The 22,142-nt window shown below is 56.3% G+C and overlaps 1 long non-coding RNA gene across 1 annotated transcript in view; it reads left to right on the forward strand.

Annotated features, from left to right (window-relative positions):
* LOC141963967 (uncharacterized) overlaps positions 1–17,463 on the forward strand; it is a 69,335-nt gene extending 51,872 nt beyond the window's left edge. The window contains exons 2-3 of the long non-coding RNA XR_012634241.1: positions 453–501; positions 17,307–17,463. This is a non-coding gene — a long non-coding RNA (uncharacterized LOC141963967). The remainder of the gene's footprint in view (positions 1–452; positions 502–17,306) is intronic.
* Positions 17,464–22,142: the final 4,679 nt, after the last annotated feature.

Raw genomic sequence — 22,142 nt, forward strand, 5'->3', positions numbered from 1 at the left:
TGATATTTTGTAGCAGCTTTTTTAATTAAGGCTTTGGCTAAAGGGCTGATTAAAGAGGTGTGTGGTTTTTTGTTGGTTTTTTTTTGTCCTTAGGGACTTGGCACATCCCCGCGTCTGTCACCCTTCTGCAACTACAAGACTCACTTTTCCTCCCGTGTCATACTGGGAGCGAATTTTTTTTTTTTTTTTTTTTTCCCCTATCCTTTTTTTTTTTTTTTTTTTCCCCCTACCAGAGGTGCAGATAAATCATTATAGTCTCCGCTCAGCTTGTCTCCTTCTCCCGTAGCCCAACTTCTGTGTGCTACTGGCTGGTGCGGCGCGGAGGGGGCGTGAGCAGCGCAGCTCCGTGCCTGTGGTCAGTAATGAAGACTTCTCTTTTTATACACAGATTACGGAGGAACTGCACAGGGCCAGACGGCAGCTCTTAATTTCCCGACTTTTTAATTTTTCAGCCCTCGCCGAGGAGAATGCAGCCTTCCCCTCCGGCCGACTTATGATGAGGTGAGTAAATACCCTTTTGTCATTTCAGGCTTGCTCCCTGATGTCATGTAAATATTATTTTTGTTTGGGCAAAGGACGGAGGGGTGGGGGGGGGGAAGGAGAATGTGCTGTTTGCCACATGTCAGTTGTTGGGGGTTTCATACCTCTGCTCCAGTGATTTCCTCGGGTTTGTTCTCCTCAGTAACCCTCTTGCTGAAGGCTCCTGCGTTTTAGCTCCGCAAAGTCCCTTTCACACAACTTTTCTTCCCCCCCCCCCCCCTTCCCCTTTCCTGCTCATTCAATGACTCAAGGAGGTTTGTCAGAGTTTTTAAAAAAAAAAAAAAAAAAAGATGCTCCTTTGCTGCAAAGTATTTGGGCTATTTGTGTCATCCCGGAACTTTACAAGAAAAATTAGTGCCATCCCCTAAAGCTGCCCCCAGTTTGCAGCAGCTGGTGATGCCAGGAATAGCCCCCCCCCCCGCCCCGGGCTGGGGGTTGCTCCCGGTAACCCCCCCCCCCCCTCGGGAGAACCGAGCTTCGCTTTTTTCTTGTCACCAGCTGCGATGGTCCCACCCCTCCCGGGAAAGTGTCACCTCTGCCCCGGCCGAGTGACCCCCTGGGAGATAAAGAGTTAATCCAGCTCCTCTCCCCCCCCCCCCCCCCCGACTTCAGCTGCAAAAAATATGAAGTGAGGATAGATCTGCTCATCTGCTGAGCAGAGAAGTTGCCTTTGATGTCGGTCCTTCCTTTCCTTCTCCTCTTTTTTTTTTTTTTACCCCCCCCTTTAACCCTTGTGCCGGTGCTCGCTGCCTCCCGCGTGGATTTACGCGCCCCCGCCCCCGAGTATCATGTGCGTGTCAGAGGGTGGCGGACACACAGGGACATCGTGGGGTGCTGGCATGTCCCCCCCTCAATGCTCCCCCTAACCCCTCACTCCTGGGATGTGCATCACCGCAGGGTGTGTGTGGGGGGGGGACCGGGGACCAGAGTGGGGGGGCACCAACGAACTGTCACCTGGGGTGTCCCCACACGGACAGTGCGGAGAGTTGAGCCCCTGGTCGTGTTGATTTTTTTTTTTTTTTGGGGGGGGGGGCGATGTTTAACCCCATTTATTCACCGCCGAAGAAAACTGCTGCTGCCGCTTTAAGGCAGAAGGTCCCTTTAAGTGACTTTCCATTTGCTGCTTTGGAGAGCTGAGAATTTGGTTTCCCAGATTTCCTTTGAATTGTGTGCAGTAGTCGGAGGGAGTTAAAAAAAAATAAATATATATATATATATATAGCCAAACCCAAAAACTACTGTACATTTGGGAAACCTTCAGCAGCAGCAAGACAAGGGAAAAAGGGAAAAAAGTGAGATTTAGGGATAAAAGTGAGATTTAGGGAAAAACTGAGGTTTGGGGGGAAATGGTGAGGTTTAGGGGAAAAAAACTGATATTTAGGGGAAAAAAAAGTCATCTGCTACCATCTCCCTTTGCCTTCCTGCTCCTGTTCCCTCTCCCATTTGCGGGGAGTGGAGGAAAGGGGCTGTGGTGAATAGGGGGGGGGCTGGGAGGATGCTGCACCCGGCGGGAACAGGGTGTCTTCCCCCCCCCCCCGCCCCGTCAGGCACCGATGGGGTTAACAGCCCTCGCCAGCTGGGGAGCATCATAAATTGCAACCGTGCCCCACCAAATTAATTTGCACTTTCTTTTCCTAATGTTTGCTCTGGGAAGAACAAAAAAAAAAAAAAAAAAAGAGGAAAAAGAGGAGGAAAAAAAAAAATAAGCAGCTTGGAAGGGGGCTGGGGGAAGGCTGTTTCCTCAATTAGCTGGGACTTGCCTTCTCTTGATGAACGGAAGGCAGCGGGTTTTAGCCTCTGGATTTGTGGAGCTTTCTCAAAGTGCCAAGTCTGGTTATACGGGGACTTTGGAGGGTTAGGTGGAGGAATCTGAGTCGCGCTCTGCTCCGTTAACTCCTTCGAGGCTTTAGTGGCTTTGGAAACCTTGGGCCTGGCAGCACCCAAGGAACCGGCAGCCCCCCGAGGAGGAGGGTTTTGGCACCCCGAGCGCTTGGGAGAGGTGATTCCTCCAGCCGGGACCTCCCGGGCCGGGGCTTCGCCCGCGCAAGGTGCCTCGACGAGGCGATGCCGTGGGCAGGGACGGGCCCGGGGCCGAGTGGGGTGTGTTTGGTGGAGCGGTTAGTGGGTGACCGCGGTCAAAGGGCAGCTTCTGGGGTTGTGCAAAGGTCAAGGGTGTACGAGGGCTCCTCGTGCCGGGGAGGAGAGGCTGAGGATGCGGTTACCTCGCGGCGAGGGGCCGGTGTCGCGGCACATCGTACCTGTGCTGGACGAGGCACGACGGGAGGGATTGCTCCTGGCGCCATAAAAACACAGTCGTATTTGGGGGATAAATGCAAGAATTGGCTGCATACCGCCAGCAGCCAACAGCTTGGGAGAGAGACATCCTAACCAGGGTGGTGTGGGGAAAATGCTCTCTGGCAGAATAGAGTTACCTGGTGCTGCAAATCGTCGCGGTGAGTGGGGAAATCCCTTCACCCCTACACGGAAAAAAATCGGGGAATTTAAAATTTCACACCCCGGTCTGTCCTGTCCTTGGAAAAGAGGCCGTGGCTGTGCCTGGACAGGGGATGTCTTGATGTGACCTGCTGTGCCTCTGCCCAGGGATGTGCTGTCCCCAGGACGCCAGCCCCCATCGCACCCCGTACCAGCACGGCGGGAGCTGGCACCCCGTAAAGCTGCTGAGCCTGAGCCTGAGCCTGAGCCTGAGCCTGAGCCTGAGCCTGAGGCTGCTTTATGGGGAGTGCAGGCAGCACAGGAGGGGCTCTCACCTGCCGGTGCCTGGCAGGGAAGCCTGCCCGCCTCACAGTCACACTAAGGCTCCTTTACCCCTCACTGGAAGCATAAAGGGGCCTTAAAAAGGAAGCAAAAGTAACTTAAATTTAATTTACACTCACTTAGAGACTCTTTACATGGCTGGAGGAGTATAAAGGGCCCTTAATGTAGCTGGGAATCAACCCCTGAAGGTATCTGGGCCTGACTGCCGGGCATTCATTTTGCAGAAGCTCACCTCAGGCTGCAATCCAGCTTTTAATTCCTCAACCCAGATCCGCCGAAGTACCGGGAACAACAGCATCGGCCCTGGTGGGGTTAGGTCTCATTTACACACACATAAGCGAAATCAGAGTTGGGCTTCCAAGGAATAACTTGCAGAGAACGTGGTCCTGGCTTGCCCACGCATCTGCACTGGTCTCAATCTATCATCTGCCTGGGGTCCAGTGAAAGGATTTCCCAGTTTAAAATCCCTCTCCAGCACGGGAAGGGACTCTCCTCTCCCTCCTGCCGAAGGGCAGAGGCCGGGGAAGGGAAGCTGGATGACTCAGGGAGGGGACAGCCGATGGTGTTCCTCACCGCTGAACACCCACTCGCGTGGATGCGGCTTCCCGGGAAGCCCGAGCCTGCCCTCGCCTTTCTATTAGTGCAAACAAAGCCAAGATTGATGCAGGAAACCGCCTCGCGGCCGTGAGCCCCCAGAGACACCGCGGAGTTGTCCGAGGGTTGCCTGGTCCCCTACGATCTCAGGTGCTGGCTGGCCGGAGCCCCTGCAGCGATCATCGCCGAGGTGCTGCTTGTTTTACAGCCTTTACACCCCCACCACAGCCCAGCAAAGGGCAGTGGTCCGCGAGCCGCTGAGCAGCGTCCCCCACGAGTCCAGGAATCCCTGTGCCGCCCCTGCCACGGGCTCGCGCGTCCCGGAGCAACTGGAAGAAGCAATGTCCAACCCCGGGTTTGGTGAACCAGAGCCAGGATTCAGGGAAAGCTGGCCCTTGAGGGACAGCAGGATGGCTGGGAGGGAAGAAGGGGCTCGTGTGGTGTGAGTTTTTCGGGGTAACACCCATCAGGTGTCCCAGAGCTGGGGTGGCCCTTTGGAGCATCACCTGATGGTACTCAGCTTATTTACAGCCCTCAGAGACCTTGGAGCAAAGAGCCTGCGGACAAGGCCACTGGTGGAAGAGGCTGAAAACCAGAATTTCACAGAATCACCGAATCATCCTGGTTGGAAAAGACCTTGAAGATCACCTAGTCCAACCCTTAACCTAATATTGACAGTTCTCAACCCCACCATATCCCTAAGCGCTATGTCAACCCGAATTTGACATATCTTGGAAAAGAACGGAGCATTTACAGCGAAGAAAACCATCCAGATTTATCACAGCTCTGGTTCAAAAGGGAATGTTTAACCTGGAGCTTTGGGGCTGTAGTGAATGATGCCCAGAGCCAGCAGTCCCATGGGCAGGGTCCTGCCTGGGGCCGTCCCCCCGTCCTTCACTGTGGGGTGCTCTCAGAGACACGGGGACAGACAAAATGCCCTGAGGTCTGTCCCCTTCTCACCATTCCCCTGCTCGCAGGGTCGCTGCCCTCAGCCCTCTCCCCGACACAGCCAGAGGCAGGAGCGTGCATCCCTCCTTCCTCCGGGGTCCCGCAAATGTAGAAAGGAGATCCAGCAGGGAAGGACCAGTACTTGTGCTGTTTCCCCTGTGTTTTCTTTTGGGTTTTAATCTGGTTTTTTAGTCTTTGGTTTTAAACACGTTTAATGGTCACCCGTTTCTGGCCTGGCGGGGTCGGGAGCGTGGCACACGAGTGCTGGGTGCTGGCAGGGAGCAGGCAGGTATTTGCAGAGAGTTTTGGCCTCCTTGCAAGTCCGGCTTCCCCCGTGCCAACCCTTGCTGCCTGCCCACCTGCCTTCTAGGCAGCGCTCTGAAATCTGCCTGGCACCGATTCCTTCTCCTCTCGTGGCTTTGCTCTCTGCTGAGGTCTTTTCCATCCCTGCGTGACCCCCCCAGCTCTGCCCCAGTGCCCCGAGCGTGGGACAGGGCTGCCGGAGCCCAGGGGAAGGAGCCGGGCACGGTCGTGTCCCTGGGTGCAACCCCCGGTGAAGTGTGGGACCCAAACCAGCTCATCCTCCCTGCGCATCGATAGAGATCTCCTTCGGAAGGCATGTGAAAAATGCAGCCGCAGGCAACCATCAGTGTCCCCTTAAAAAAAAAGAGTCTGATCTATTTTTGGTTTGAATCTGCTGCTTTTTAATTAAGGAGAACTGCCTGCCCCCTCCCCGTGGCCGTGCAGAGCTGCCTGGACAAATGGGGTGGCAGGAATTATTTAATGCCCTTTCCTGTCAAGCTGTCATGTTTAATTAGCACCCTCCCACCCCAGCCCGGGTTAAAACCAGGCTGCAATAACACCGGGTGCTGGCCTGAGGCTTCCCGCTCAGCAACACCTCCAAAATACCTTCCTGGGAGGGAGGTATAAGGCGACCCGCACATTTCTTCCGACGTTGCGCTGTGCCTTAGTGTTTCTTCTTAGCTGGACCATGCTGTTGCAGTCGGGACTCCCCAGATGAAGGACTGGCTACGGGCTCAGAGTCAGAGACACTTGGTAGCCCTGCGAGGGGGAAAGGCTGCTCTCCGCTCCTGTACAGCCGTGGGGGGTGATGAGCTAAAGCAGCTTCTTGGCTCTGCCTCCCACATCCCAAACGGCGCAGCCAGGAGATGCCAACGGCTCCTGTAGCCACCTCCTGCCAGCCCGGAGGTGTTGGGCACTGCTGCTGGGTTCGTCTGGCACCAGCTGGCTGGTATTGTCACTCCAGGCAGTTCTGGGGTGCCCCCGGATTGGGCATCACTCATCCCCGAAAGCTTGGACCCTGCAAAGACTGGGCTCTTTGGAGGAAGAGGAGGTGGAGGAGGCAGGCTGGGCGCAGGGATGCACACGTGGGGTTCAGAGCCAAAGCTGGGGATCGCCATTGCCCCAGTCCCCACCCTGCTGGGCTGCAGAGGATGGGAAGGAACCCTGTGCTCTCCTGGTACTTAGCAGCAGCCAGAAAACGAAATGTTTCTAATTGACGGCAAAGCCCAGCATTTTCCAGAGCGGAGAGCAGGCCGGCGGGCTCTCGGGCGTGCTGTGAAACCAGAGCAGGACAACATCCAGCCCCGATGGGGAGAGCAGAGCTGACCTGCCTTGGCCGGCTCCGGTCCAATAACTCACTTGTGTTTGCATTTAATTACAAACGTAAAAAAGCCCTTTCTTTTCACAACAACAAAGCCTTGAACCACACTTCAAAGTTGGGTTTCTGGGACAGTTGCATACCTTTTAAAAATAGCCCTCTGAGCGGTGCCAAGTGCTAAATGGATTGCAGAGGGCAGGTCCCCCACGTGGGGCTTCAAACAGCCCAGGCAGCGCCGCTGCCTGTGACTGCGGCTGCGACTGCTGATGCGACTGCTGCCTTCGACTGTGGCTGCGACTGCTGCTGCAACTGCTGCTGCAACTGCTGCTGCGACTGCGGCTGCAACTGCTGCTGCGACTGCGGCTGCAACTGCTGATGTGACTGCGGCTGTGACTGCCACTGCAACTGCTGCCTGCGACTGCTGCTGCGACTGCTGCTGCGACTGCGGCTGTGACTGCTACTGCGACTGCGGCTGCAACTTCTGCCTGCGACTGCTGCCTGCGACTGCTGCCTGCAACTGCTGCCTGCAACTGCTGCCTGCAACTGCTGCCTGCAACTGCTGCTGCGACTGCTGATGCGACTGCCGCCTGTGACTGCTGCCTGCGACTGCTGCCTGCGACTGCTGCCTGCGACTGCTGCCTGCAACTGCTGCCTGCGACTGCGGCTGCAACTGCTGCCTGCAACTGCTGCTGCGACTGTGGCTGCAACTGCTGCCTGCAACTGCTGCTGCGACTGTGGCTGCAACTGCTGCCTGCGACTGCTGCTGCGACTGCTGCCTGTGACTGCTGCTGTGACTGCTGCTGCGACTGCTGCCTGTGACTGCTGCTGCAACTGCTGCCTGCAACTGCTGCCTGCGACTGCTGCTGCAACTGCTGCTGTGACTGCTGCCTGTGACTGTGGCTGTGACTGCTGCTGCAACTGCTGCCTGCGACTACTGCCTGTGACTGCTGCTGTGACTGCTGCCTGCTCAGCTGCTGCTTGCAACTGCTGCCTGCAACCGCTGCTGCAACCACTGCTGCAACCACTGCTGCAACCACTGCCTGCGACCACTGCCTGCGACTGCTGCCGCTCCCCCAACACCCTCCCGGAGAGGATCCGTGTGTTGCCTGAAGCTGCAGCTCTGCTTTCCCTCTCGTGGGCTTTTTCTTCGGGAGCGTTGCAAAGCAGGAGGATGGGCGAGGCTGAAGCTGCCAGGCCAAACCCTTGGAGGGTGCTTGGGAACGGCGTGGAAGTGCCCGAGCCAACACCCTCATGGCCTCAAGTGCCGTTCAGGAGGCAAGAAGTTTATCAGCTGGGAAGTTATAACTGGAATGTCCATGGCAGGGAAAAGCCTGGAAGGGAAACTGAGGCAGCGCTGGTTCAGATCCAGGTGTTCTCCCACCCTGTCCCAGTCTCTGCTGGGACTCTTCTGGCTTTCAAGGAGTCTCGCGGCCTTCAGCCCAACCTTGGTCCTGCTCGTGGTCAAGTGTTCTCAGAGCTGATGGCTGGCCCAGCTGTGATTTAGCATCTTTTTACTCTAAAACAAGGAGTTTTGCTCTCCTGAACGTTTTTCTGAGTCTGTTTTCTTCCTCGCCCTTTGGCAACACAGGAATCATAATATACAGAGTGGGAAAGAGGAGGTCTGTAGCAAAGAGAGCTCAGTTCTCACGGTGATTAACTGAGCTAAACAACATCCACCCAGCAGCACTGACATGCCCTGGCTCGGAGCATCCTCATCCCTGCCCCGACCTCCCCCAGCAGCGGCGTGGGCACGGCCCTTCCTGCGGGACCGCTGCTGACGGGGATTGAGGCAGGGGCTGTCCCCCCAGAGCCAGCCCGGGGAGGGCAGGTTGGCCAAAGTCAAGGGGGGAGTTTTGAAGAGGGGGTTTTCCATTCTGAGGAAGCAGAAACTGCGTCTCTGAGGAGCTGGGATGTGGGGCTGGGAGCTGGGTATTTGCTTCAAGCAAATTTATTGCATTTTTCTGGGGTTTCCCCTGCAATCCCCGATGGGCACGTGGGAGCCTGGAAGCTGTTGATGGAGATGAGGGAGTTTGACCCGTGCTATGATCAAGGCATCAGCTCTCTTCCCCCTTCAGCTTTCCCAGAAGCAAAGTCAGGGAGGATGAAGTGTCAGCATCCCGCAGCATCCTCCAGTGCTTTGGGATCGGTGTGGCCGATGTCCCCAAGGCCCGCAGGGCCACACTAGCACCTTTCAGACACTCCCAGCCTGGGTTGTGTCCCGTCAGCATGGAGGGTGCTGCTCCTTTCCTCCGCAGAGAAATGCCGCCGGGGCTGGGGCTCCTCCATAAAGCCCTGCAAAAACCCAGCAGAAGGAAATTGCTACCTACGGGAGATGAAACCCGTCTCTCAGAGCAAAGGAGATGGTGTGTAACTCCGGGAAAAGCTCTCCGTGTCGGAAGCGTGCTTTTCTTGGACCGCTCTGCTGTATTTACGCAGGCTGGTATGTGGGGAGTAATTAGAACCTCATCCCAAGTACTTGACGAGCGTGTTTTCCATTCTAGATGTTGACAGGTCAGGCTATCTGACGGTCCCTCTGTGCCTAAAAATATTGACATTTTATCTTTGCTGAAACCATAACAAGGACCCGGGAAGTTCTTGGGCAGGGGAGAGCGATGGTGCTTATGGACAGCCTGCCGGTGCCACGCGTGGTGCCTCACACGTGTGTGCAAGCTCCCTGCGCCCACACCTCGCTGGGGGAAGCTGGCACAGGCGTCCGTGCGGAGGGGCCGGGGCTGTCACGGCTGCCAGGGGCGTGGGAAGAGGATGATGAATGGAGCAGAGCGAGCAGGGCTGGGAGGTGTTTGCCTGGACGAGGCTGGCCGGGGGCAAGGACAAGCTGCTTCTCCCCAGAGCAGGGATTCGGGCACCTTGGAGCAGCCACCGGAGAGTCCACGCTGCTCCAAGAGGAGAAGCAGGGAGAGGTGGATGCTTGAAACCACCAGACCGTAACGTTTCACTAAAAACCTGGTGTCTAACCTGACAGGAGAGAGACGTGAGGATATGCTCGCTCTTATCTCTCTAAAAGACTTTGTAAAACCTGCAGGAAATACCCAAGAGGCAGCTCGGGCTGGCAGAGCTTACGAAGCTGTTGGAGGAGGTTTCGGGGAGTTCACACAGCCCCGAACAGCTGAACTAAAACGACCTCATTTCAGGTGATTTATGAGATGAAGCTAAAAGGGGAACCAAGCTGGGAACCGTCCCCTCTGCCCTCACCCACCACAGTCCCAGTGTCCCAGCCCACACCTCGGGTGTCCCTTTCCACCCCTCCGAAGCTGGAAACACCCTCGGAGGACACAGCAGAAGGGCTGGGTTAGTCGCCTGGTGTGGGATGCCTGTTTTTCAGCAAATAGATTAAAAAAGGGGAGGGGAAGGAGCACACTGGGGTGGGAGCACCCCCAAACGCTGCCCGTGCATCCCGGCAACCCGGGGGATGGGATGTGGGGTGGAGGGATGGGCTGGAAGGAGCTGGGCTGGCTGGAGGGGCGACGGGCAGCCGTGGCATCGCTCCCATCCCGCTGATCCCCGCGTTTCACTCCCGTTTTGGGCCATCGCTCGCTGCCAGAGCATGGTGTCAGGGAAGGAGGATTATTTTTCCTTCTCCACATTTGCCTTCCATACAAACCAGCCCTACCGTGTAATGTTTCTCATTTCCTCTATACGTTAATGAAGGCTCGAAGTGAAAAGCTGCACATTAGGCTGACCTAACCCCGAGCTAAGCCGGCAGTCGGAGGGACACAATGAGCCGGCTGTTCGGACCTCGCTGGCACCGGCTCCTTGTCTGCTCCCAACACAATGGTGTTTTCCTTGGCCGGCGCTCAGAGGCGCGGGAGGGAGATGGTGACAGGGAGGATTCCCACGTTTTCCCGACGAAACTGCCCAACGCCGTGGCCTCGTGCCCCGGGGTGGGCCGCGGAGCCCGTCCGTGGTGGTGCGGCCCTGCGGTGCCGGCTCTCCCCGAAGGGTGCGGGAGCGGGGTGAGACGGGCAGCCTGGCCCAGCCCGGCACGAGATGCTGCTGGTGGAGGAACCAGCACCAGGTTCAAAACCCTGCTGATTTATTGCAAAACTGAGAGCAGCTGAGAGCCAAAGGCTGGCAGGAAAGGGGCTTTGGCCTTCAGAAAGTGGAGGGTGGTGAAGCATCAGTGGAGGAACCAGCACCAGGATCTGTGTGTGCGGGGTCTCTGGTTCATCCATCCCATTGGCATTCTCTTGGAACCATGAAAAACAAAAAGCTAAATTTAGTGGTGGAGCGTTGCTCCTGAAATGGAAAATTTGGGGGGTTTTTTGTCCATCTTCTTGGCTGACTCTAATCACTGAATAGCTCCGGCGGCTCACACCTGCATTTTGGAGTATTTTTCCATAATATTCTCCCCCCGGCTCCAGCCGTGCGGCGAGTGATGTGCTTCCCAATAGCATTTCCACTAAGCCCAGTGTTTTATTTCATATAAAGTCCTTCTGAACATTTTTCAGTGGCCTCTTCTTCCTCGGGGATGGGGAAGCATTTCACTGCCATTTATCGTGCCGCAGCGGAGGGGCCCGGCTGCCCCAGGCGGTGGCCGGGCAGCGCCGTGGGTGCTCGTACGGCGCCTGGCAGATCTCATACACGTTGCTTTTCCATCAGCTCAGCAGACACTGGGGGCAACAGGCCTACCGAGAGGCAGGAACCCATCCTGGCCTGGCACCACATTTTGCATCTGCCACCTTATTTACATGAATTCAAGCCCAGTTTCACCTGCGCACGCACCGCAGCTGGTGAATCTCCTCCCGAGGAGGTGAAGATTTTAATGAAAACCTGCTCTGGTTGTTACTGCGAGTGTCTGGGTCAAGCCCTGGTTTTTTGTTGCCTTGAAACCTGCTCAGGGTGAGAGGAGATGAGCTGTGATCCCGACCTCGCGCTCTCCGGCTGCTCCGGCAGCGATGCTGCAGGCCGGGGAGCGATGCCGCGTCCCTGCCCGCCATCGTACACGGGGCACCACTTCTCACCTGATGCTTCACCATCTGAAGGCCAAAGCCCCTTTCCTGCCAGCCTTTGGCTCTCAGCTGCTCTCAGGTTTGCAATAAATCGGCAGGGTTATGTACCAAGTTGACCTGGATATAATTTTTGAGGAGTTTGCAAGTCTGGCTGGTGGGGAAGTGTTGAGTGTTGGGCTGAGCCTGGCACGCTGGTCTGATAAGGCTCTTAAGCACTGTATAAAAACAAGGGCTCCCGTGTTAGGTGGGCTGTGAGAGCTCTCAGAGGGGTTGTGAGGAAGGCAGTTGTGAGCAAGGGATTGTGAGCAAGGAATCGTGAGGAAGGAATTGTGAACAAAGAATTGTGAGCAAGGGATTGTGAGCAAAGAATCGTGAGCAAGGAATCACGAGCCAGGCAATTGCAAGCAAGGAATTGAGAGCAAGGTGGGTGTTTCCCAGAGCATCCCGGAGGGCTCCCTTCCTTCAGCTTGCTGATTTTCACTCTTCAGGATTTATTTTTTTTTTTCATTTGGAGGCCCCCTAAAAGCGATGCTGCAGATGCCTGCAGGTGCTGTGCGGGTCGGTGCAGCAGTAACCACCCGCAGCAAAGCGCCCGGGTCACAGTGAGCTCCCACTTGTCACAGTGCTCCAACGCGGTGCTGCTGAGAGGGACAAGCTTTAAGTCTGGCTTTAGTGGAAAAAATATTGTGGATGCAGTTCAATACTGGCCCAGAGAGAAGGTACCTGGTGGCAGAGGCTCTCCCATCGCACCCGCTGGCTCCGCCGCTGAAGCTGCAGGCTGAGCAGTTCAAGCAGGAAGGTTTTGAGAAGCGGGGATAATTAATTTTGGAAGAGATTACGAAAGCTGTGGTGAATTCTCTGTCACTTCGAGAGCCCAAAGCAGACTCTGGACGCTGGTGTAAAATATCTGCTTTCATTCAACCGCAAGCTCTCGAGACGAGGCCAGAATCCCTCGGTGAGACTTTTCTGGCCAGCACCGTGCTGGAAACCAGTGACTGGCTGATCAGAGGGAAGAGTAGTAATCTTAATTTATCACATACTTTTCATCCCAAAGCACTTCCACAGTCCGAGCGATCTTTGCTGCCAACTGTTTGCAGCAATCCTCTCAACTACCCGAGCTGAAATGTTTCCTGGGCTGGGACAGCAATGAGGGCTGTTAGGAGGCAAGAGGCAGGTTGCTCTGAAAAAAATCTCTTTTTCCAGTAGAGAGAAATCCTTCCTGGGAGATGCACAAGTGGATAGACAGAGCTCCCCGGATGGGAATGTTGGCCGGGGAAAGTTTCACAACCCCAAGTTCACGGCGAGGTTCTTGGGACAGTTACAGCGCTCTCACGGCGCGGATCTGCGTCCCGACGGATTTTGCAATATAACATCCCTCCCACGGCTGTCAGGGTGTCGCAGCCGGCAGCCCTGGCTCGCAGAAGGAGCGAGCTGGGAAATTTTGTGGCCTCTAAAGCCACCACGTTTTGCTCGAGCAGCGCCCGGACAGCTTCTCAGTGGGGCTGGATAAACCCTCGAGGGCAGGAACAGCACGTCTGAGCGTTACTCAGCGTCGGAAATCGAGGTCTTAGCCCTGTTCGCCCATGACAGGTCTAAGATGGGACTTTCTCCCTGCAGCTCCAAGGTTAAACGGGAGATGCACGCCCTGAAAAGTGCCGCAGAGGTGGGAGATGCCCCCCCCGGTGGTACCGTGCTCCGGCCAGGCGGGCTGGACAGCATCTCCCTGCAGCTGCCCCCAGCCCCGGTCCCACCCCGCCACGGCCTCGGCCGCATCCACTGCCAGCTCCTGACTTCGCAGCTTTCCAAGCGCTTCCCCCCGGGCAGCCGCCCCTCGCTTCCTCCCAGGCCTCGCTGGGCACTTGCATGCAAAGGTCATTTATAAAACCTGACGTTTTGTTTCATTGCGAGTGCCCCGGCGAGGGCCGGGCTTGAACTTCGCTTTTATTCCACACGGCTCCTCTTTATTTCTCGGGCGGATTAGTAAATCGTGGCTGTCACTAAACATTAGCCCGGCTGTTTCATCAGCTCCCCCTCCGCAAGCTGACAGTTCATTAGAGCGCGGTACCCGTCAGGATGCTGCCACCGCCTCGCCCTCTGAGCAAGGCTTGTCTTCCAGGCTCAGCCCTGCCCCACACCATCCCAGCCAGCTGGATAAATGCGAGCAGCGATGAGTTAAAACTCACAAAAATAAAAGGCTGCCCAGGTAACACGTCTTCATTCGCCTATCGCTTCTAAAAAAGCCAACAGAAAGCACAAATAACATGAAAGGGGATGATTATTGGCGTTTGTCAGGCTCCATGGCGTGGGGAGGAGGGAGGGTTGGTACAATTCAGGGTTTGTGCGTCGGGGGGGGGCTGCACAGTAGCCCCCTTGGAAAGGTTTCGTGCCCTCTCTCAATTCCTAAGTAAACCTCTCGTCCCCCTGTCAGCTTTGATTTGTAACCGTACTCGTGGCATCTGGTTTTCATATGAAGGGTGGAATACAGGGGATGCTGTCTGCTCGCTTCTGCCCAGAGCTATTCATCTGGGGCCGGCTAGCCAAAAAAAAAAAAAAAAAAAAAGTTCCTGAAAGGCACTAATCATTGCAGAGGTGGAGGGCAGAGAAAGGATCCGCTGTCCCCGCGTGCTGCAAAATGAGGGCCAGGAGGGTGAGGAGGAGCTGGAGCCCACCCGGATCCTGCAGCCCCTGCCCGTGCTCGGGATGAGGATCTGGCAAATGCATCCCAGGTCGGGGCGGAGGAAAGGCTGGGTCTGCGGGAGGGGTTGTGGTGATGATTGATGGGGTGTGTGCATGGCACGTGCTTTTGTGGCACACATGCCACCCCCATTTGTCCCCATCACCCTTTCGGCTGGCACAGGGTGGGTCTGAGCACCCCAAACACCTCCGGAGTCGCACGTGGTTGCTGGTGCCAGGGGGTTCTGCTCCACCTGGCCGGTGCAAAGCCCACCCGGACGGCCTAGGGCTCGGGGCATCCGCAGGCTTTTGCAGGGTCTCTGGGGTTTTGCTGGGGGGTCAAACGGGGTTGTTTCGAGGTGGGGTGGTCAGAGCCAGCTTTATGAATCAGACAATCTGCTTTTAGCCTGACTCTGCGATGGTATTTGCAAAGCCAGGATTAAAACCTCTGCCCATGGTCAGCTCAGCGCACCAGCACTGCCCCTGGCTGCTTCTTGTGTTGGTTGACTTGTGACTTTGCATTGCATGTGGCCATTTTGCTGCTGTTTCTTGGAACTTTTTGATCCCCAGCAGGCCGGGACAGTCACTGTCCTGCAAAATGCATTAGGAAATGCCAGGCTGGCCACGTGAGAGCCGCAGAGGAGGCAGCACCGTGCCCCTTTCACAAAGTGCTTTCGGAGGAGCCGTGGGAAGTTCCCCACGTGCTGCATTGTCCCAAGCAGGGATGAGGACATCCCGGGGTGACAGCTTGTTCCCCATCCTCACGTGTCAGGGGCTTTTGGGCATCCCCCAGCCCACAGAGCCCAGCCTCACGCAGTGCCCTGGCTGAGGAGCTCCCAGGTGAGTGGTTTGCTCGTTCTCAACCTGTTATCAGAGCCGGAGGATGATCTGAGTTCTCCAGGGTGGCTTCCAGCAAAGGCCAGATCCCAGCGCCAGCATACCAGAGTGCTGATATCAAACCCAGCAGGGACCAGCCAACTGGGAACAGTTAAAAGCAGAGAGGGCTGCAAAGCCCACGGCTGTGCCTGAAGCTGGCGTGGAAGCTGGGAAACAGCCTTAAGAAGAGGAATATCTGCCTCCAGCTGCCGGGAAGCACTGCGGGCAAGGGATGCTCCCAAACCTGAGACCTGCCAGGGACATGCTGTGCTGGGTCATGGGTCCGAGCATGGCTGAGTGCCCCTCGGGCCCCAGCTGCCTGCTTGGAGCCTTCTCCCACACTCCCATCCTCTTCAGGATGGGAGAAGCCAGGAGCCACATTCCTGCACCGGGCAGGGCTGGGTGTACCCTGATGTGCAAAGCCGGGTTCAAACAGCACCAGAGAACAGCTGCCACCCCTTCCCCTGCTAGCAAACCCCTTTCAAACCCAGTAGAGAACACTTCGGCATCATCTATAATTTTAATGTGCTGGTCTAGTTTTCCCAAACCAGCAGCTGATTTTCAGCAGCAAGGAATTGCTGTGGAGAAAGCGTTTTTATTTTCCCTTCCCTTGCTGGACTTCCTAGGACACAGCCTTTGATCCAGACTCCTGATGTTATCAAGTAGGAAGCTGCAGCTCTTTGAAGTGGGCTTCACATCGCGCTTTAAACTTCAGGGGGTTTTAAACCTTTGGCACCGGGTGGAGCTTCAGTGCGGATCACCCCGACTTCAGATCTGAGGACTGTGGCCACCAAGGGATGTCCAAGGGACCGCTCATACCCCGGGCTGGGAGCTTGCAGAAGAGATGGGATCAGAGCTTGCAGCCTGCGTGGAGAGATTTAATGCTTTGAGGCACCCAGGACTGTGGCCTGGGTGAGATTTGGGTGCTCTGCTGCTGTTTTGAACATCTGGCTGTGCCCTGGGGCGGTGGAAATGGGTCACGTCCTGATTCCGGAGGAGCTGCACGTCCGTCGTGGATGTTGGGATGATGTTTTCAGGGTTGTGCTTGTCTGGGTCATTGTAAAACTCCTTTCTGCTTTGCTCCCGTGTCTACCTGCACACAATTTCACCCCCGAAAGGCACCCTTGCATCTTCAGAGGTGCAATGGATGCAGCTGGAAGCAGCAGCATGAAGCTTTCCTGAAGCAGAAGCAAACGACTGACTCTGGGATGGGAGCAGCCGGCGGCGGGAGCTCTGCTCACCTGTAGCAGATTAACGGGCTGGGGACCGGCTGGGTTTGGTTTGCAAACGAGTCCCAGGTCACCAACGAGCAGCACCCACAAGCCCTGGGTCACTCAGCCTCCTCCCAGGCTGTGGGGATGAATTGAGCTTGATTTCATGCAATGCCTTAAACTGGGCTTAAAGTGTAACTGTTATTGTTTGTTTGTACCTTTATATTTTTTCACAAACCAGGGCATGTCATGCTGGGGTGCACAGAGCAGGAGGAGGGTTCTCTGTCCCCTGAAAACAACCTGAATATTAGCTTCAGTGATGTGAGTTCTGAGAGCAGGGAGGATTTGAAGGTGTTTGCGGGTGTTTGCAAGCAGCTTTTTCCCCCAGCATGGGGTGAGGAGGGTGCTGGGCTGCAGACCAGTACCCTGAAGCGTGGCCAGAGAGCCTGTGCCAGCCTGGTGAGCTCCTGGGGGAGGTGATGGGCAGGAGGGGAAGGCTTGGATGTGAAGTCTGGTACAGGCAGTGGCAGAGACAGCAATGGCCCCCATGGGTCTGTCTTGAGCCTTTTTATCCTCGTTCCTCATCACTCAATTAAAAAAGCAGGATAAAAAGTAGAGCTCAAAGATCAGTAGGCTGTAAGGCAGGGAGAAAGCGGCCTGCATCCCTCAGCACACAGCACCTCACGGGCTTTGGCAGCCAGAGCACCCAGCCCTCCCCAGGCTGGCAGCACGGGCAGCGAGGAGGGCAGACTGCAGGCAGGAGGGATGGCAGCACACAGGGGTGTTTGTTTTCCCCTTGCTGTCACCCCAGGGCGCTGGCTTCAGCAGGGGCAGCACCACAGAGCTCTGGTGGGAGCTCCCCGAGAACCCCACCACAGCATCCCCCTCCCAGCCAGGCTGGGGGGGCTTTTCCAAAATCCCTGCGCTGGCTTTCTGGAACAGCTTCTCCATCAGAGCTTCTCCCAGATAACTCCTGTACTTTGGACTCGATACCCCGGGGTGGCAGGACGATGTCCCTGCAGGGGTGGCTTGGAGCCCATCTCCAGCGTCCCCTTGCAGCCGTTCCCAGCTGAGCCGGGTCTCTCCCTTCTCCCGCAGATCCCGCACCCGGTAAGCAGCCTGCTGCCGTCGAGTGGCACGGGACAAGCACGAGCCCTTGAGGATCCACCCGGGATGAGCGGGAATGGCCTCTCCAGCCTTTGGGATTTGCCACGTCGGGGAGCTCAGCACGTCCGGAGCTCCTGAGGAGCCCAAGTAGGACAGAGGAGTCCTCAGGTGCCAGGTAGATGATGGGGACGCCGCCACCGTCTTTGGGCGGGAGACACAAAACGAGTGCCCAGAGCATGCCCACGGCTTGCTGCCAGCTCTGGGTGCTGGTGGAGGGTGCTCACAGCCTTGGGATGAGGTGCATGGGTCAGGCACCCTTGTACAACACCAAGCGCCGTCCGTTGGTCCCGCTCCTGCCCGGGGCAGCACCTACTGTAGGTGCAGACTGCAAACTCCTCCTGTGCAGAGGCTGGAGGGGGTTTGGAGGAGAGAAGTGGTCTGGATCCAGGTCCCTGGCGTGGTAGACCCACAGCTGAGCAAATGATGGGTGCCCCAGACTTCCAGGGCCACCATGCATCTCTGGCCAGGAGCCATCGTGCCATAGCAGCCGCTCATTGGCCCCATCAAGGGACACATCAACGAGGAGCTCACAGGAGCTGGGAAAATCCCCTCTGGTTTCCTGATGGTGTGAGGATGCTGGACGTGTGCGTGAGCCCACACCACTGCTTCTTGCTTCTTAGCACCATATCTAAAACCTCACGTGGTTTTTCAGACTAGAAAATCATTATTTTTCTCCCTCACACAACCGGCATCCTCGGCTCCGCAGCAAAGTCTGGGGCTGAACTTTTGTCCTGCAGACAGAGACGGCTTTAATTCTGCCCCCGTAAAGCAGCTCAAGCTCTTCCCTTGAGGAAGGTTCACAAGGAAGATGGAAAATAGGCCCTTAATGCCCTAAGAATTTTCCTCTCTTCCCCCACCCCGTCTTCCCTTCCATCAACTTTTAAGCTCATCCAAAAAACTGCAACCCTCTGCCTCTATACATTGATGGCGGGACAGGGATGCTTCAGCTTTGCCAGCAGCGCGGATTTCCATTGAGTTATAAGTGGAAGCAAATGGTTTAAAAGGAAATTAAATTTACAGCTCTATAAAAAAATGCATTTTATTGCTTTGCCTGTCGTTCAGTAGAAGCAGGGAGATATAGGAATGCTTTGCATTTGTCTCTTGCCTCAGAGGCAAAGAGGAACAAACCCACCGATCACGCAGTGGCCGGGCGACCGGATTCGGCCCTGGCTCCGTGCAGGTCAGCGGCAAAATCCCGGGAGAGGGATCCTTGGAGGTGACGTGAAGCAGGATCCTAAATCTTAAATGTTGGCTGGATGAGGCCCCAAGTTTGGCTTGGAGGGCACGTTCTGCCCTAAGAGGTTGAGCTGGATTTCTCCTGAAATCCCAGCTAATTGTGGCATTTTGGGTTTATTTACCGGGAAACATTTAGCTCCTCTCTACGGTTTATTAATGAATCTTGTCCTCGTGTTGTTACAGCACTGACGAGGGAGCTTAGAATAAATGGCAATAAAATAGCTGCACTGGGTGTCTGCGAAAGCCAGCGCAGTAAATTCTTGAACAGAGATGGAAGGGAGAGGGTTGGTGCCTTCACATTAAAAGCCGAGTGGCACGGGGTGAGCTGGGCTCACCTGCGGGCACACGCCGGCTCGGCCACTGGCTCCGTCTGTGCCGTGTCCGACCGAGCCAGGAAAATGCTGCGGGGCGGGGGAAGGTGAAGGCCGGGGGGGCACGGCTCCTGGTGCAAATCCCCCGGGATTACGGGAGCATCCCTGGCTTGGACACGGTCGGGTGAGGGAGACTGGGCTTTGCACGGCGCCGGCAGCTGCAGCTTTGGGGTTGCACGTTGCCATCATCCCAGGAACGATCCTTCCCCTCTGAGGGGACCCAACCAGAGAAGGGGAGGTGACATCTTTCCCCACTGCCACCCAGCACAGGCCAGGGGATGCTCTGGCAGCCCCGTGTGAGGTGGGCGAAGGTGCTTCACCTCTTCCAGCGCCGCCTGAGCTACAAAGCGAGTGTGCGGAGGCTCTTGGCCCTCCGGAGGAGGAACCTCCCCCAGCTCCAGCCCTCCCAGCTGTGTCAATAGAGGAGGAAGAAACAAAAGTGCTCTTTCTTCGCCTGTTGTTTTTGCAGAGGGGGACAAGCCGATGGCAGTTGCACTGTGACACGGGCTGCTGGGGACAGGCGTGTGTTGGGCTCGGCCGAGCTCTCCGCAGCCTTCTGGGGAGGGTTCAACAGCAGGGTGCAGAGAAGGGAAACCCGGAGGGTCTGCCTCTATATGTATATAGATTTCCATTTCCCTGTGACTTTATTGAGAGCAGATCATTAAAGGAAAGAAGGGAAGGGGCTCTCTGGCCTTTCTCTGCGGACAGTTTGTTTTCCCCAAGCAGTGTCCTTGTTGCCACGGGGCCCCGGGTGGTTGCACATCGCTGGGCTTTGCTGGGATGTCTCTCCCTTCGTGGCTGTCCACGCCACGTGCTCTCCATCCCCACCTCCCAGTAACCTCCCTCGCAGGCTGTGGGTGCAACACAGCCCTGGGGAAGGAGGACTGAGGACATCCCAGGGACTACAGCAGGGTCTGGCCAGTCCTCTGCGCTCCCCCAGTGCCTTCCAGCGAGCGAGTGTGCGGGCAGCTTCTGAAGGGCTTTGCACGTTGATATCTCCCCGTGGCTCTCCACATTGATATCTTGCTCGAGCATCGCCCAGCGATGCTGCCGTTCCTCCCATGCTCCCGAGCACACAGAGCTCAGCAGGGCTTCGAAGCAGCAGCTTATTCCTGGAAAGCCTTCTCTGCCCTCCCCGCTGCTGCAGATCCAGGAGCCTCCGCATCGGCGCAGGGCCGAGACAAGCCCAGGTGCAGGCAGAGGTGGCCACAGCTGCCGGCCGACCCTCTGCCGCGTTTCCTCCCCGGCGTAGCTCCGCGGCAGCCTCTCCAGACCTGACATCAGCTGTGAAAACACGAGGAGCCGCCTTCCTGCACGGCGCCGGAGATGTGGCCGGTTCCTCTGGCAAAGCCCCTGCCCCGGCCGCGGCGTGGGGAGCGGAGGACTCTCAGCCTCGGGCGCCTTGGACCTCCCAGCCTTTGCAACAGGAGGATGCCCAGCCCCGTTTGCCCACTGCTAAACTTTATAGGTGCTTCTAGGACTGAGATGATGAAATGTGAGACTTAAGCCACTGTTCCTGTTCATTTAAAGAGCCTCGCCCATGAATGGCTGGAGAGAGGCTTGGGGGACACCGCAAAGCTCCTGCCATCTTTCTCCCCTGAGCTTTAAACCTGGTATCTGAGTATTATCATCCCTCCTTTCGGCAGTGCCATCAGCTTGGGGCCATCCTGCAGAAGGTGCCAGGTCCTGCTCGTGTTTTCCAGCTCTGTCAGGGTCGCATCGCCCCGGCCGGGCTGCCGACACCGGGGATGTGCTCCAGGTCTCCCCACACATCCCTCCTCCTGCTGCCGTGGCTGGATAAATCCATGGAAGTGAGCATCTTGGGGGGCCTTTGCTCCAGCTTAAACCCCAGGGATGTGGCAGCATCTGCAGGCAAGAGCAGGGGACCCAGATTGGCTCTGCCCAAATCGGTGTGCACCTGACTTGTGTCAAACTGGGAACAACTGGTTTTTTTTTTTTCTTGCGGACCCTCATTTTCTTCATATACAACAATGGAGCTGGTGGTGGCACCGTTCCTGCCAGGTGCTGTGAAATCCCCGCTGCAACGCCAGTCCGCTGGCCACGTACATCCCTCGCTTTTCCGTAGGAAGCCCAACTCAACGCTCCGAGGGTGAGTCACGCAGCGAGGAGATAAAGCAAAGTCGAGCAGAGCTATCCCGATTCACGCTTCGCCTTGAAAAGCAGATTTATGCGCAGCGTTTGCAGGGGCAACGCGATATAAATCAGCTGCTCTCCCATGTTGTCTCCATTGCTGCTGCTGGTTCCCACGCATATATCCATTTTAATCTCCGGGCTGACAGGGAGGAATCATTCCTGGCTGCTCCCAAGGCCAGGCAGCGGGCTTTGGGCAGGAGAAGGGGAGTCCCAGAGAGAGGAAGATGATGTCTGTTGCTCTGTGAAAGCATCTTGCACTGAGCAGATACATATTTTGGTGGGTCCTTCCCCAAAAGTGAGTTGCTCTAAAAAAGATTTGAGTGCTCCAGCCACATCTACCCGCTGCTCTTGACCCAACGGGGCCGCGTGTCTGGGATGGGTCATGTTTTTGGGGTGCCCTGCTGTCCCCAGAGCTGTCTGACATTGGCAGTGATGCTCCGAGGACGCAGGAGCGGGGAGCCGGCGTGCTGGGCTTTGCCATGTGGCTCCTGATGCTCAGCTGGTTGTTGGCAACCGGAGCCGGGGAGAGGAAAACAATATGCAATTGCACTGCAATTAAACAGCCTCCTAATTGTAGCGCTACATACGGCCCTTCCGCTGCTTTCTAAGTTTGGTGGCATAATTACAGCAGCAGGGTAAAGGCAGCATCTGTGTTCCCGCCGCGCCAAGCCCTGCCTTCCAGGGATTTTGGATTTGACCGTATAAATCCTGGGCTGAAACCTGGCATCTGATGAAAGGGAAAAATAACCCCCAAGCTGTGCCTGGGCTTGGCCCTGGCGAGGCATGACGAGCAAAGTCCTCGCATCCCCTGCAGCCCCCGCCGCGCTTGCTGGCCTTGTCCTGGGGCAGAGGCAGGCAGCACATTTTCCTCTTTATAAGTGTTTTTGCAAAGCAGCTGTTAAAAAAAAAAAACAAACAAAAAACAACCAAAAAAAACCAACAAAAAACCACCCCACCAAAATCTTGCTCTGGTCGATCATTGTAACTCTCAGTTTAGAAACACGTG

Source organism: Athene noctua, chromosome 9 (assembly GCF_965140245.1).
Source record: "Athene noctua chromosome 9, bAthNoc1.hap1.1, whole genome shotgun sequence".
In the NCBI taxonomy this organism is placed as follows: domain Eukaryota; kingdom Metazoa; phylum Chordata; class Aves; order Strigiformes; family Strigidae; genus Athene; species Athene noctua.